General features: G+C 36.7%; 1 long non-coding RNA gene across 1 annotated transcript in view; it reads left to right on the forward strand.

The window, feature by feature from the left end:
- Window positions 1-14,449, forward strand: part of LOC118145646 (uncharacterized) — a 56,139-nt gene that overhangs the window by 10,012 nt on the left and 31,678 nt on the right. Inside the window, exon 2 of the long non-coding RNA XR_004730933.1 lies at window positions 5,105-5,240. This is a non-coding gene — a long non-coding RNA (uncharacterized LOC118145646). The remainder of the gene's footprint in view (window positions 1-5,104; window positions 5,241-14,449) is intronic.

The following is a 14,449-nucleotide window of genomic DNA, read 5'->3' on the forward strand; positions in this document are numbered from 1 at the left end:
AATGTCAGGCTAAATATCATACTTAGATCATTTGGAGCACAAAATGAAGTGATAATTTTGGCTCTGAGATTTGAAAAAATTCCAAAATTTCAACAATGTTTTGAGATGCCACAGTCATCTTGTTTCAGTTATCCATTCAATAAATTTAACTGAATGTTCTGGGACAAAAGAATTAAAAACATTTGTTGCTATTTCCATAATACATAGCCGTACTCACAGGTGTGCTATGTCAGTTAGAACCCTATCAGCTAAATCAAAGCCCCATGTTCCCATTAGCCATTCATCATTGACCATTCACAGAGGTAACCCATGAAGATTTCACAGCTGTTGTGAAGTAACACTTGATTTCTGCCAAGATCTCAGGAGGACTGAATTACTGTGAGTTATGAATTCCCCAGAACTCATAGAACTATTTCTTGTACAACCAGGATCATATATCTCAATAACAGCTCTTCTGCCAGGGAAAGTACAGGTAAACTTTGATACTGGAACATTCCTTGTAGTTTGATTTGGCAAAAAGTGACTCACATCCTTCCATCACTTTACTGTATAATTTTAAAATAATTTCCCATTGAAGGAGAAAGGATCATTTGTCCTTTAAATATGCACACACAATAACCTATTGCTATTACTCTTGAAAGTCTAACCAGTAAAATTTATGACTTCCATCATAACATTCCATTTCTTTTAAGAGAGAAACTTGAATAGCATGTTCCTGCCTACTTCTAACTTAGGTCAAAATATTTGCTAGGGCAGGGCTTTGTTTCTTTTAATTTCTGAAGTCTGGTCCCATAAGTGGTAACAGTGAATTGTTGCATGTCTTTCCACTCACACCACATGATTTACTTGTTTTAATTGCTTATCTAAATGCTGGTTCATCCTGCAGATGTCAGGTTGAGTCATTTCTTTCTTGAAGCCTTCCCTAATTTAGGGCAGCCTTGATTGTTTCTTTCTACCTCTCCCACAATTAAGAGTTATTAGTGCCGAAGTACACTAGGAAAGTTGATATCATGACTGACATCTGGCTCTGCACCATTTAGTCACACTATTGTGTAAGATGGCACAATGAGAACTATGACTATTTTTGCAAATGTCTACTACACTGAGATGGCTAGCAATAACTTAATTATTCATGCAGGTGACTGCAAACCATATAAATATATCCTGATGAAAATAAACCAAATGCATCCCCAATTCAATTTCCTGCTACTTGAATCCCCAAATATCCATAGCCACTCCAGCATCACCAGACAAAAATGTGAGTGAGAGAGAAGTGAGAATGGAAAAAGACAATAATCTTAAGCAGTGATGCTTAAAAATATCTTACTGTGTCAACTGTATTAAGCGAGAAACCCTGAGGTTTAGGACCGTTAGATTTACAGCCACACCATCTCTGCTCCTGCCTATATGCTCTTTTCTCCCTGCCACATAGATGTTTTATTCTACCCACAAAACTTTCATCCCTATGCCTCTTTCCAAGCCTGCTTTCCAATCCAACCTCTCTTCCCTAAATTTCCTGAACCTTCTCCCTGCATATGACTCTTCTCAACAGGAGATTTTTTTGGTTAAATTCAGAATCTCAAGTTCCCACATCAAATTCACTGAGTCAGTATTTTTTAAATAACATCTTTAGAAGCATTTCATATGCCTTTTGGTTTAAGAAGCATGTCCTAGAAGACACCCCTTCCTACCTTCATTCCATGGAACTGGAGAGGTCACTCTTTTTAAAATGAATTTTTTACCTCTTTCTAACTCAATGCTTAACCAAACCCAGGTTCTTCCCTTGCCCCATGACAACATGCAAATCACTACACTTTCACATGGCGATGTCTCCAGGACCCAGGAATGAAGGACTGACCTTCTTTCTAATCCCTGTTCCCTCTTTGGTACATCAAATCAGTCATGATCATCAGAGACTAAACAAGCAATTTGGTTCAGCCTTGGAAGATTGCCATAACAAGTGTTTCCACAGATATATTTGAACATTTAAGGATCCAGCACTGATATCATCATATTTCTTCTCTTTCACTGTATCTCACTATTGTCCATACTTTGATGATCTGTAAAATGACTGACCTCATGTTCCTATTCAACCTATGCCACATGGTATTCCTTAATTATTGCAAGCAAACGTTCTTGTCTTCCCAATTAATTTTATGTGTTCTGAAGACAGGGATCACACCAGTGATGTTCTGGGTCTCATAGAGGCTAGCATAGTATTTGACACATTGTGGCTACCATTTAAGTCTTCTGGCTTAATTATGGATTGATCAAATATTTCTTTGATGACTGAGGAACTTTCAGAACCTCAGAAATGCAGATTTTTTTTTTTTTTTTGAGACAGGGGCCCAAACTGGAATGCAGTGGTGCCATATTGGCTCACTGCAACTTTGACCTACTGAGCTCAAACGAGCCTCCCACCTCAGCCACCATGCTTATCTAATTAAAAAATGTCTTGTGAAGAGACAGAGTCTCACCATATTACCCAGGCTGGTATTGAACTCCTGGGATCTAGACAATCCTCCCATCTAGATGTCCCAAAGTGCTAGGATTACAGACATGAACCACCATACCTAGTCACCACTTTGAACTATTATATTCTTACTGAATATAAAAGAGAACCAAATGTTTTATTACTATCATCATCATCAAATATGCATTTCTCATGATGCTGTGTCTCATACATTTTACTGGAAAGAAGGGATCTTCCTGTCATTGTAATAACAGCTTTACATTGCATTTTAATATAGAAAAATTAGGTAATAAAAACAGCATGGAATATGTCACTGAACAGTCCTTACTAGCTCTGTAATTTGAAAATAGCTAACAGCTCTTAATCATCCTGTTGCCTTGTGTGAAATAAGCTCATGGGGTTATTATAGCTTTAATGAGACAAAGCAAAATCTCAACATTGTCTTTTTCTCAATCCATTATTGTACATATAATCTCTGTAATGAAAATTTCAATTATTCTTATAAATACTAGTTTCAGAATTAACACAAAAAAGTATTAAGTTTGAAATTATGTCATGATTAATATAGCTACTTGTACTTTCAATCCTCCAAGAAAACCATGGAAAATTCAAAATTAACAAGGGAGTTGTGCAATGATTCTCACACTGTAAAACATTTAAATTCTTTTAAAAAAAATAAACATTGTATGTAAGCCTTTCTCTATTCATTCCTTGAAAAAAAAATGCTTGATGTTGGGAATGATAGTGAGGCAATGTTTATTTTTAATTTGCCTTAGACTTCTGGGCTTAACCAAGAAAGTTTATCAAAAACCGCATGTAAGAGTTTTAGAAGTTGGACAGTGGAAACAAAAGCAGAAAAAGGAAGGAAGGGAGGGAAAACAGAAGGAAGGACCAAAGAGAAGTAGGTGTCTGTGATGAGGCTTGATTTCCGTAACTTGCCAGTATTATTATAATATCGTCAAACAATTTGCTTATTTGGTCAACAAAGATAAAGTCACATTTAGATCTCTACTTAAAAAGCTTTGTTCTTCCCTCAAAGAACTTGTATTTTCCAAAGATGACAATGACAATATCTCTTGACACATGCTCTTCTGCATAATGACTTTGCTCCTCCGTGAGAAGTCAAAGTTTATTTCTCTAACCTCCTTGAATCTGGCCCAACCCTATGACTGCTTTGGCCAGTAGAATATTGCAGAATTAACACTGTCAATGCCAGTTTCTGAAAAACTCTTAATATACTGGGTAGCTTCTTCTTTCTGCCTCTTGAACACAACCAGCCATCTAAGAAGCTTATCATGCTCAGCCCACCACCCTGGGAAAAGCCAGAGGACTCAAGTTCCAGATGGGTAAAGAAGCCAACTTAGAAGTATATTTTCAGCCCCAGACCCTATAGCTGATGCCATGAGGATCAGGTACAAACTTCCCAGATGAGCACTTCTAAAATTCCTGATCCACAAGGTTTTATGAGCAAAACAAAATGTTTGTCACTAGGATTTAGGGTAGTTCTTTACATAGCAAAAACTACATATCTCAGAATACACAAACAATAACTAAAAACTAGTGAGAAAAAAGACAACCAAAATTGAAAATGTGAAAACAACTTAAACAGGCACTTCATAAAAGTGGATAGCCAAATGGCCAGTACATATATACAAATATGCTAAATATCATTAGAAATCAGAAAATGCAAGTTGAAGTCACATGTGCCAGAATGACAAAATTTTTAAACATTGGCAATATTAGATTTTGAGAAGGATGTGGAAAACCTAGACCATTCTTGCACAAAGTCAAGAGCATAAAGTAGTATAGCCATTTAAGAAATTAAAAAACCTACACATTCACCATGGCCCAACAGTTTTACCCCTGAGTATTCCTAGCAAAATAGAGTGTTATTTCCACCAAAAGACATGAACAAGAATATTCATAGTAGTTTTAATCATAAGCTCCAAAAACTGAAAATATCCCCCAAACCCATCAAGAGTAAAATGAGCAAATAAATTGTGGTATATTCATATAATGAAATGTTATACAACAGTAAAGAGAAGCAAACCAATGATATATATACAGCATGGATTAATTTCAGAGATATAATATTGAAAAAAACTACATATTTCAGTGTACTTTCTCCCAGTTATTTTCCTATACATTATTTAAAAATTCCTATGCATTAAAAAAATAGTTGTAAGCACATTATAGTGTGTTAATAAATCCATTTGTATCTGATGGTTTCCTAATAGAAAGGAATCCAGAATTATATAACTTTTGGCAAACATATAATGTATTTATTTGCAAAAATAAATATTTTATAAAATGTAAACATAACACTTGAATAATCAATAAAAATGTATATTTAACAGATTAAGCTTTTTTAATCTTTAACTATTGACTACAAATTCAATCAAACTCTTCAAGTCATAAGAACTGCAAATTAAATATACTATTTTAAATTTGTTAACCACCTTTGCTATCACATAAAATTCTCATTAGTGATTATAGTTAGTAATAAAGTCAACCAACACACATGGTAAAACCACTTAAAAAGTGTTAAACACTGAAAAAGTTTTAATTTTTATTTATTTCTCCATAATCTTCTTTCTTATTTTGATCTTATTCTTTCCTATTTCTTCCCAGAGCTATACTTTTGCTTCCCCAATCTACACAGAGGTTTTCTGCTGGAGCAGAGACTGATAAGTGAAGATTGGAGCTGAGACCAAGTCTTGAGTGTGACATCCAAGAAGATCCTTCCTAAGTTTATTGCCCAACTAAGGTGATTACATTCATACACTTTGTCCATTACATAAAGATAGTTAAAATTATTAAATCCAAACAATCTTATAGCTTTTGATTTGTGGGGGTAGGAGGCACAAGTTTACTATCAATCTGACTGCTGTTATGGGTACTTGGTATTAGAGCCTATTAAAGTCTATTTTACAAGGGTTTGTTTTGTATCTTATGGGATATAATTCTCTTTTGCAAGTAACTCTTCTGATCAAGTCCTATTTAGTTAAGTTAAATTTAAATGGATTAGTCAATCATTTCCTTAAAATTGCAATTTTTCTTTCTTAGTAACCACTAAGACCTGCAATAGTATGTCATAAGCACTATTTCCATGGCTATAAACTGTTTTGAAAGATAATTATAATTCACTAAATGCTATGGTAAAAATATAATAGAGTTTCAACACATTTTGTGTATATTACAAAGCAGATAATGATGTCCTATGGTGTTTCTTTAATAACAAACCAACTTAAAGAAATTTTTAAAATACAGTATATGGATGAAAAATTCTCCAGAGAAATAGCTATCATAAGAAAAAAAAATAATCACAACTTCTGGAAGTGAAAGACTTTGAGAAACACAAAATTCAGGGGAAAGTTTCAACAATAGACTAAAACAAGTAGAAGAAAGAACATCAGAGCTCGAAGACAAGGCTTTTGGATTAACCCAAGCAGACAAAGACAAAAAGAAAAGAACAAAGCTTCCAGGAAATTTTGGATAATATTACACAGCCAAATCTAAGAATAATTGACATTCCTGAGGAAGAAGAAAAATATAAACGTTTGGAAAACTTATTTGAGGTAATAATTGAGGAAAACTTTCCTGGCCTTGCTATAGATCTAGACATCAGAACACAAAAAGCTCAAATGGCTCCTAAGAAATTCATCACAAAAAGATTGTCACCAAGACCCACAGTCATCAGGCTATCTAACGTCAAGACAAAGGAGAGAGTCAGAAAAGCTGTGAGGAAAAGGATCAGGTAACCTATACAGGAAAAAAACCTATCAGATTAACAGCAGATTTCTCAGCAGAAACCTCACAACCCAGAATTGATTGGGATTCCATATTTAGCCTCCTTAAACACCATAACAAAAAATTATCAGCTGAGAATTTTGTAGCCAGCAAAACTAAGCTTTATAAATGAAGGAGAGATAAAGTCTTTTTCAGAAAAAATAAATGCTGAGTTTGACACTACATTTAGCATGATTAATAAAATAGTACCTCACATTTCAATACTAACATTGAATGTATTTTCTTCTTTTTCTTTTCTTTCTTTCTTTCCCTCTTTCTTTCCTTCTTTCTTTCTTTTTTTAGACAGCTTTTTCCTCAGGCTGGAGTGCAATGGCATGATCTCAGCCCACTGCAACCTCTGCCTCCTGGGTTCAAGCAGCCTCCCCAGTAGCTGGGATACTGCCTCAGCCTTCCAAGTAGCTATGATTACAGGTGCCTGCGACAATGCCCAGCCACTTTTCACATCTTTAGTAGAGACAGGATTTCACAGCCTAAATGCTCCACTTAAAAGATACAGAATGGGCCGGGTGCGGTGGCTCACACCTATAATCCCAGCACTTTGGGAGGCCGAGGCAGGTGGATTACGAGGTCAAGAGATAGAGACCATCCTGGCCAACATGATGAAATCCCGTCTCTACTAAAAAATACAAAAATTAGCTGGGCATGGTGGCGCACCTGTAGTCCCAGCTACTCGGGAGGCTGAGGTAGTAGAATTGCTTGAATTCAGGAAGTGGAGATTGCAGTGAGCTGAGATTGTGCCACTGCACTACAGCCTGGTGCCTGGTGACAGAACAAGACTCTGTCTCAAAAAAAAAGATATAGAATGGCAGAATGGATAAAAAGCCACCAACCAAGTATCAGCTGTCTTTAAGAGACTCACCAAACACGTAAGAACTCATACAAACTTAAGGTAAGAGAGTAGAAAAAGATATTCCACACAAATAGAAACCAAAAGCAAGCAGAAGTAGCTATTCTTATATCAGACAAAACAGACTTTAGAGTAACAACAGTTAAAAAAGACAAATGGGGCATAATATAATGATTAAAAAAATTAGTCCAACAGGAAAATATGACAATTCTAAATGTATATGTACCTAACACTGAAGCTCCCAAATTTATAAAGTAGTTACTACTAGACCTAAGAAATGAGACAGATGGCAACACAATAATAGTGGCAGATGTCAATACTCCACTAACAGCACTTGACATGTCATTAAGACAGAAAGTCAACCAAGAAACAGTGAACTTAAACTGTATTCTATAACAAATGGACTTAACAGATACTTACAGAACATTCTATCCAACAACTGCAGAATATACATTCTATTCATCAGAACATAAAACATCTCTAAGATAGATGGTGTAAACACTTAGGTAAAATTGGAAGGGGAGTAGTGCTAGCACTCCCCTTAGGTAAAATTGGAAGGGGAGTAGTGCTAGCACTCCCCTTCCAATTTTACTTAAGAAGCAAAATTTAGTTGGGCAATACTTTTTATGATACCGACAAGTGAAGTTTTAAAAGTGCTGGCTTTATTTTTGTTGTTACAAAGTAGTTTAAAGGCAAAGCTTACTTAGCTTTTGGCTTTTAGATGAAATTTATTTAATATGCTAGATTTTTTAAAGGTGCACTATCCACTTAGGATATTTTTTCTGGTGGGATTTTTTGGATGGCTAAATTAACTGCTAATTTTGGTTTATTTTAGAAACATGCTTATTGAAACAGTATTTTACTTAGTTTGAATTTAAATTTTTTAAATTATTTTGTGAAAGTGATGCAAATGTTTGAACAAAGAAGATAACTTTTTTTTTTGCCTTTTCAGACTAGAGCTTTAGAATGATAATTATACATTGACACAGAAAATTGGGTTTATAATTTAAATATAATAAAGTGTTTTGGAAAGAAGGAGACTTTATTTTATAACTTTAAGAGAAAAATATGTGGCATTAAGACCTGGTTTTTTATGTTTTTGTTTTGTTTTCTAACTTTGAAAATTAAAAAAAATTTTGGCTAAATGTCAAATTTATAAATTAAAACAGACTTCTGGGTTTTGTTATAAAGGCAAAGTAATAATGTTTTTATGTATTTTATAAGGTTATATAGTATAATAACTTGAATTTATGGTTGGATTTGACTGAACTTATAGATCCTAATTTTAATGATGTATATCCAGAAAAGGTGCAATATATTAAGTATAAAAAAATAAACTGGACTGGTTTGCTTTTGTTTTATAGTATGAATGAAAATAACCTAGTTGGCAAACTAATTATTTGAGCAGAAATTATGAATGAAGGATATACTTTAGGGCCGGGTGCGGTGGCTCAAGCCTGTAATCCCAGCACTTTGGGAGGCTGAGGCGGGTGGATCACGAGGTCAACAGATCTAGACCATCCTGGTCAACGTGGTGAAACCCCGTCTCTACTAAAAATACAAAATAAATTAGCTGGGCATGGTGGCGCATGCCTGTAATCCCAACTACTCAGGAGGCTGAGGCAGGAGAATTGCCTGAACCCAGGAGGCAGAGGTTGTGGTGAGCCGAGATCGCGGCATTGCACTCTAGCCTGGGTAACAAGAGCGAAACTCTGTCTCAAAAAAAAAAAAGAAAGAAAGAAAGATATACTTTAGAGCTATATGACTGAAGGACATTTTAACTTGAACTTTTTTTTTTTCCTTTGAGACAGAGTCTTGTCTGTCACCCAGGCTGGAGTGCAGTGGCACCTTCTGGGCTCACTGCAACCTCCACATCCCAGGTTTAAGCAATACTCCTGCCTCAGCCTCCCGAGTAGCTGGGATTACAGGTGCCCACCACCATGCCCGGCTATTTTTTTTGTATTTTTAGTAGAGATGGGGTTTCATCATGTTAGCCAGGCTGGTCTATGATCTCTGGACCTCATGATCTGCCCGCCTTGGCCTCCCAAAGTGCTAGGATTACAGGCGTGAGCCACCACTCCTGGCCCCAACTTGAACTTTTTAGTGGTAAAAGTAATGTATCAACTAATGTTAGTGTATACACTACTAAAGTGCTAATTTATGCAATATTGTTAAATTTAATTTTTAAAATGAAAGGGTTTTGTTTCTACAGTGAAGGGCAATAACACTATTTTTTTTTTTTTACAGGCACAAGTGAATGATTTATTTAGTCCACTGACATACTTAACTTTTAGTGTTTTGGGGAAGTTGGATTTGATATAAACTTATTTTGAAAAGCATGGCTTATGAAATTTTATAATAAAGTTATTAATTAAGACATTTTAAAGTTTTTATAAACAATGTGACTATGTGTTGTTATGGTTTTAAATGTTAAAAATCTTTGAAAATTAATATAGTGATATTATACATGTTCTGTGTTTGCTATTAAATTTAAGACCAAGAACAATGCCTGGACTCAATAAATTCAAGAAAATTGAAATTGTATCAAGTAGCTTCTCAGACCACAGTGAAATAAAACTGGAAATTAACTCTAAAAGGAACCCTCAAACTACAGAAATACATGAAAATTAAATAATGTATTCTTGAGTGATCATTGAGTCAACAATAAAATCAAGATAGTAATTTAAAAATTATTTGTGCTGAACAATAATAGTGGCAAAACTTATCAAAACCTCTGGGATACAGCCAAGGCTGTGCTAAGAGGAAAGTTCACAGCGTTAAATGCCTATATCAAAAAATCTGAAAGAGTGCAAAGAAACAATCTAAGGTCACACCTCAAAGAACTAGAGAAACAAGAACAAAACAAACTGTAACACAGCAGAAAAAAAATGCAATGAAGATTAGAGCAGAACTAAATGAAACTGAAACAAAAAACACAAAAGATAAATGAAATAAAAAGCTGGTTCTTGAAAAGATCAACAAAATCGGTAGACCTTTAGCAAGATTAACCAAGAAGAGAGACAATCCAAATAAGCTCAATTATGGGAGATATTATAACTTATACCACAGAAATAAAAAAGATTATTCCAGGCTACTATGATCACCTATATGCACACAAACTAGAACATCTAGAAGAGATGGATAAATTCCTGGAAATACACAACCCTCTTAGATTAAACCAGGAAGACATAGAAATTCTGAACATACCAATAACAAGTAGCAAGATTGAAACAGTAATTTTAAAAATTGCTAACAAAATTAAGTTTAGGACAAGATAAATTCACAGCTGAATTCTATCAGACATGCAAAGAAGAGTTGGTACCAATTTTACTGAAATTATTCCAAAAGATAAAGAGTGAACCCTTCTAAAATCATTCTATATCACCAGCCATTAGGATGGTATAAGCCACCCAATACCAAAATCAGTAAAGGACATAACAGAAAAAACTTACAGATCTATATACCTGATGAACATAGATGCTGACATCCTCAACAAAATACTAGCTAACGGAATCCAAGAGCATATCAAAAAGATAATCCACCATGATCAAATGAATTTCATACCAGGGATTCAGGGATGGCATGACATACGCAAGTCAATATGTGATACGTAACATAAGCAGAATTTTTTAAATCTTATAATCATCTCAATAAATGTAGAAAAACATTTGACAAAATCCAGTATCCCTTTACGATTAAACCCTCAGCAAAACTGCCAGAGAAGAGACTTGTCTTAAGGTAATAAAAGCCATCTATTAGAAAACAACTGCCAACATTATACTAAATGAGGAAAAGTTGAAAGCATTCTCCCTGACAACTGAACCAAGACAAGTATGTCCACTTTCACCATTTCTATTCACCATAATACTGAGTCCTAGCCAGAGCATTCAGACAAGAGAAAGAAATGAGGGACATCCATATTGGTAAAGAGGAAGTAAAACTGTCACTGTTTGCCAATGATATAATTATATGCCTAGAAAACCCTAAAGACTCAATTAGAAAGCTCCCAGATCTGATAAATGAATTCAGTAAGGTTTCAGGATACAAAATCAATGTACATAAATTAGTAGCACTGCTATACACCAAGAGCTGAGAAACCAAGCTGAGAAACAAATTAAGAACACAATCCGTTTTACAACAGCAGCAAAAAAATAAAATTAAATTAAATAAGTAAATAAATAAATACATACATACATACCTAGGAATATACCTAACCAAGGAAGTGAAAGATCTGTACAAGAAAAACTACAAAACACTGCTGAAAGAAATAATTTACAACACAAATAGAAACACATTTCATGCTCATGAATAGGTAGAATCAAATATTGTGAAAATGACCATACTGCCAAAAGCAATCTACAGATTTAATGTAATTCTCATCAAAGTACCATTATCATTCTTCACAGAACTAGGGGAAAAAATTCTAAAATTCATGTGGAACCCAAAAAGAACCCACATAGCCAAAGCAAGACTAAACAAAAACAAATCTGGAGGCATCACATTATCTGACTTCAAAGTATACTACAAGGCTGTAGTTACCAAAACAGCATGGTATTGGTATAAAAATAGGAACATAGAACAATGGAATAGAGAACCCAGAAATAAAGCCAAATACCTACAGCCAAATGATCTTCAACAAAGCAAACAAATACATAAGTTGGGGAAAGGACACCCTACTCAACAAATGGTGCTGAGACAATTGGCAAGTCACATGTAGAAGAATGAAATTGAATCCTCATCTCCCACCTAATACAAAAATTAACTCACAATGGAACAAAGATTTAAATCTAAGATCTGAAACCATAAAAATTATAGAACATAGCATTGGAAAAATTTTTCTAGACATTGGCTTAGGTAAAGAGTTCATGACCAAGGACACAAAAGCAAATGCAACAAAAACAAAAATAGATGGGACCTAATTAAACTAGAAAGTGTCTGCGGAGGACTCAAGATGGCGCTGTGAGAACAACCCAGGATTGGAGCTCTCATTGAATCCGCAAACAGGTGAGTCGGAGTTGCATTTCCAGACTGATCTTTGTTGCCCACAGAACGGGGAAATTCCCAAGTGTAAGGGAGACACGGGACGCCAGGCAGACTTACTGCCTGGCGAAGCCGGCAGCCGGGGCGGCGGCGGCCGGCCCTACCCAGCAATCCCCACAGGGCGCGCTTGTCCGGGTGCCCTGTTGAAGCAGCATCCTGAGACTTGAGAGGGCTGGACTTGAGACTGAACAAGACTTGGACAGTAGGCCAGCCCAGGGGATTGCAGGGACAGAGCGTTCGGGGTACCCAGTGGGATGAACAAAACCGCGATTTCAAACTATCCCGAGCAGACGGTCCGAGACGCTCTGTGGGGGAGGGGCGTCCACCACTACTGAGGCAACCCGCCCCAACTGAGATACACGCCCACTGCTGACGCAGCCAGCCGTTGCCGAGGCAACCCGTCCCTAATGAGATACACGCCCACTGCTGACTCAGCCTGCCGTTGCCGAGGCAACACACTACAACGAAGAGACTCCGCCGCAGGGCGTGGCGGAGACCACAGCAGAGCCTGCAGGAACAGGGCAAATCACACAACAGCAGGGCAGAGACTTGGCAGGCAAACAGTGGCTAGTCTGCCTCCTAGCTGGGCAGGACACCTCAATGGACATCAAAAAATAAAGTCCGAACCCCCCAACACAGAGCATTTGAGAAAAAAAGGGTTTTTTAAAGGAGCTCTGTTGCAGCAGAATCAAACATAGCCTAACAGCCCTGAATGAACAACAGAGCTCACAGCTCAGAAACTGAGCTCCTAAAGAGAACAGACTGTCTCCTCAAGCAGCTCCCTGACCCCTCTATATCCAAAAGACTGACATTTGGCCGGCATCATCCTGGGACAAAGATAGCAGAAAAAGAAACGGGTAGCATCCCTCACTGTGCCACAGGTGCTAGAGGTGCACCCCAGACAAGCAGGGCCTGGAGTGGACCTCAGCAGTCGTACAGCGAAGGGGCTAGGCTGGTAGAAGGAAAACCAAGTAACAGAAATACTTCGTCATCAACAATCTAGGTGTCCACTCAGAGACCCAATCGAAAAGTCAGCAACTATGCAGACGACAAGCGGATAAACCCACAAAGATGGGAAGAAACCAGCGAAAAAAGGAGGAAAACACCCGAAACCAGAACACCTCGCCTCCTAGAAAGGACCAAAACTCCTCACCAGCAAGGGAACAAAGCTGGACAAAGAATGACTGACGAAATGACGGAATTAGACTTCAGAAGGTGGATAATGAGAAACTTTTGTGAGCTAAAAGAACATGTATTAAATCAATGCAAAGAAACTAAGGAACTTAAAAAAAGATATGAGGAAATGATAACAAGAATGGATAACTTAGAGAGGAATATGAATGAATTAAAGGAGCTGAAAAACACAATACGAGAACTTCACGAAGCATGCACAAGTTTCAATAGCCGAATTGACCAAGCAGAAGAAAGAATATCTGAAGTCGAAGACCAACTCAATGAAATTAAATGAGAAACCAAGATTAGAGAAAAAAGCGCAAAAAGGAATGAACAAAGTCTCCAAGAAATGTGGGACTATGTGAAAAGACCTAACCTACGTTTGATAGGTGTACCAGAAGGGGACGAAGAGAATGAATCCAAGCTGGAAAATACTCTTCCGGACATCATCCAGGAAAACATCCCCCACCTAGCAAGACAGGCCAACACTCAAATGCAGGAAATACAGAGAACACCACAAAGATATTCTGCAAGAAGAGCAACCCCAAGGCACATAATCATCAGATTCAACAAGGTTGAAATAAAGGAGAAAATACTAAGGGCAGCCAGAGAGAAAGGTCGAGTTACCCACAAAGGGAAGCCCATCAAACTCACAGCAGATCTCTCGGCAGAAACACTACAAGCCAGAAGAGAGTGGGGGCCAATATTCAACATTCTTAAAGAAAAGAACTTTCAACCCAGAATTTCATATCCAGCCAAACTTAGCTTCAGAAGTGAAGGAAAAATAAAATCCTTTGTGAACAAGTAAGTACTCAGAGATTTTGTCACCACCAGGCCTGCTTTACAAGAGCTCCTAAAAGAGGCACTACACATAGAAAGGAACAAACAGTACCAGCCATTCCAAAATCACACTAAATGCTAAAGAGCATCAACATAATGAAGAATCTACAACAACTAACAGGCAAAACAGCCACTTAGCATCAAAATGGCAGTATCAAATTCACACATAACAATATTAACCCTAAATGTAAATGGACTAAATGCACCAATCAAAAGACATAGACTGGCAAATTGAATAAAAATCCAAAACCCATCAGTGTGCTGTA

The sequence above is a fragment of the Callithrix jacchus genome, chromosome 10 (assembly GCF_049354715.1).
Source record: "Callithrix jacchus isolate 240 chromosome 10, calJac240_pri, whole genome shotgun sequence".
Taxonomy (NCBI): Eukaryota; Metazoa; Chordata; class Mammalia; order Primates; family Cebidae; genus Callithrix; species Callithrix jacchus.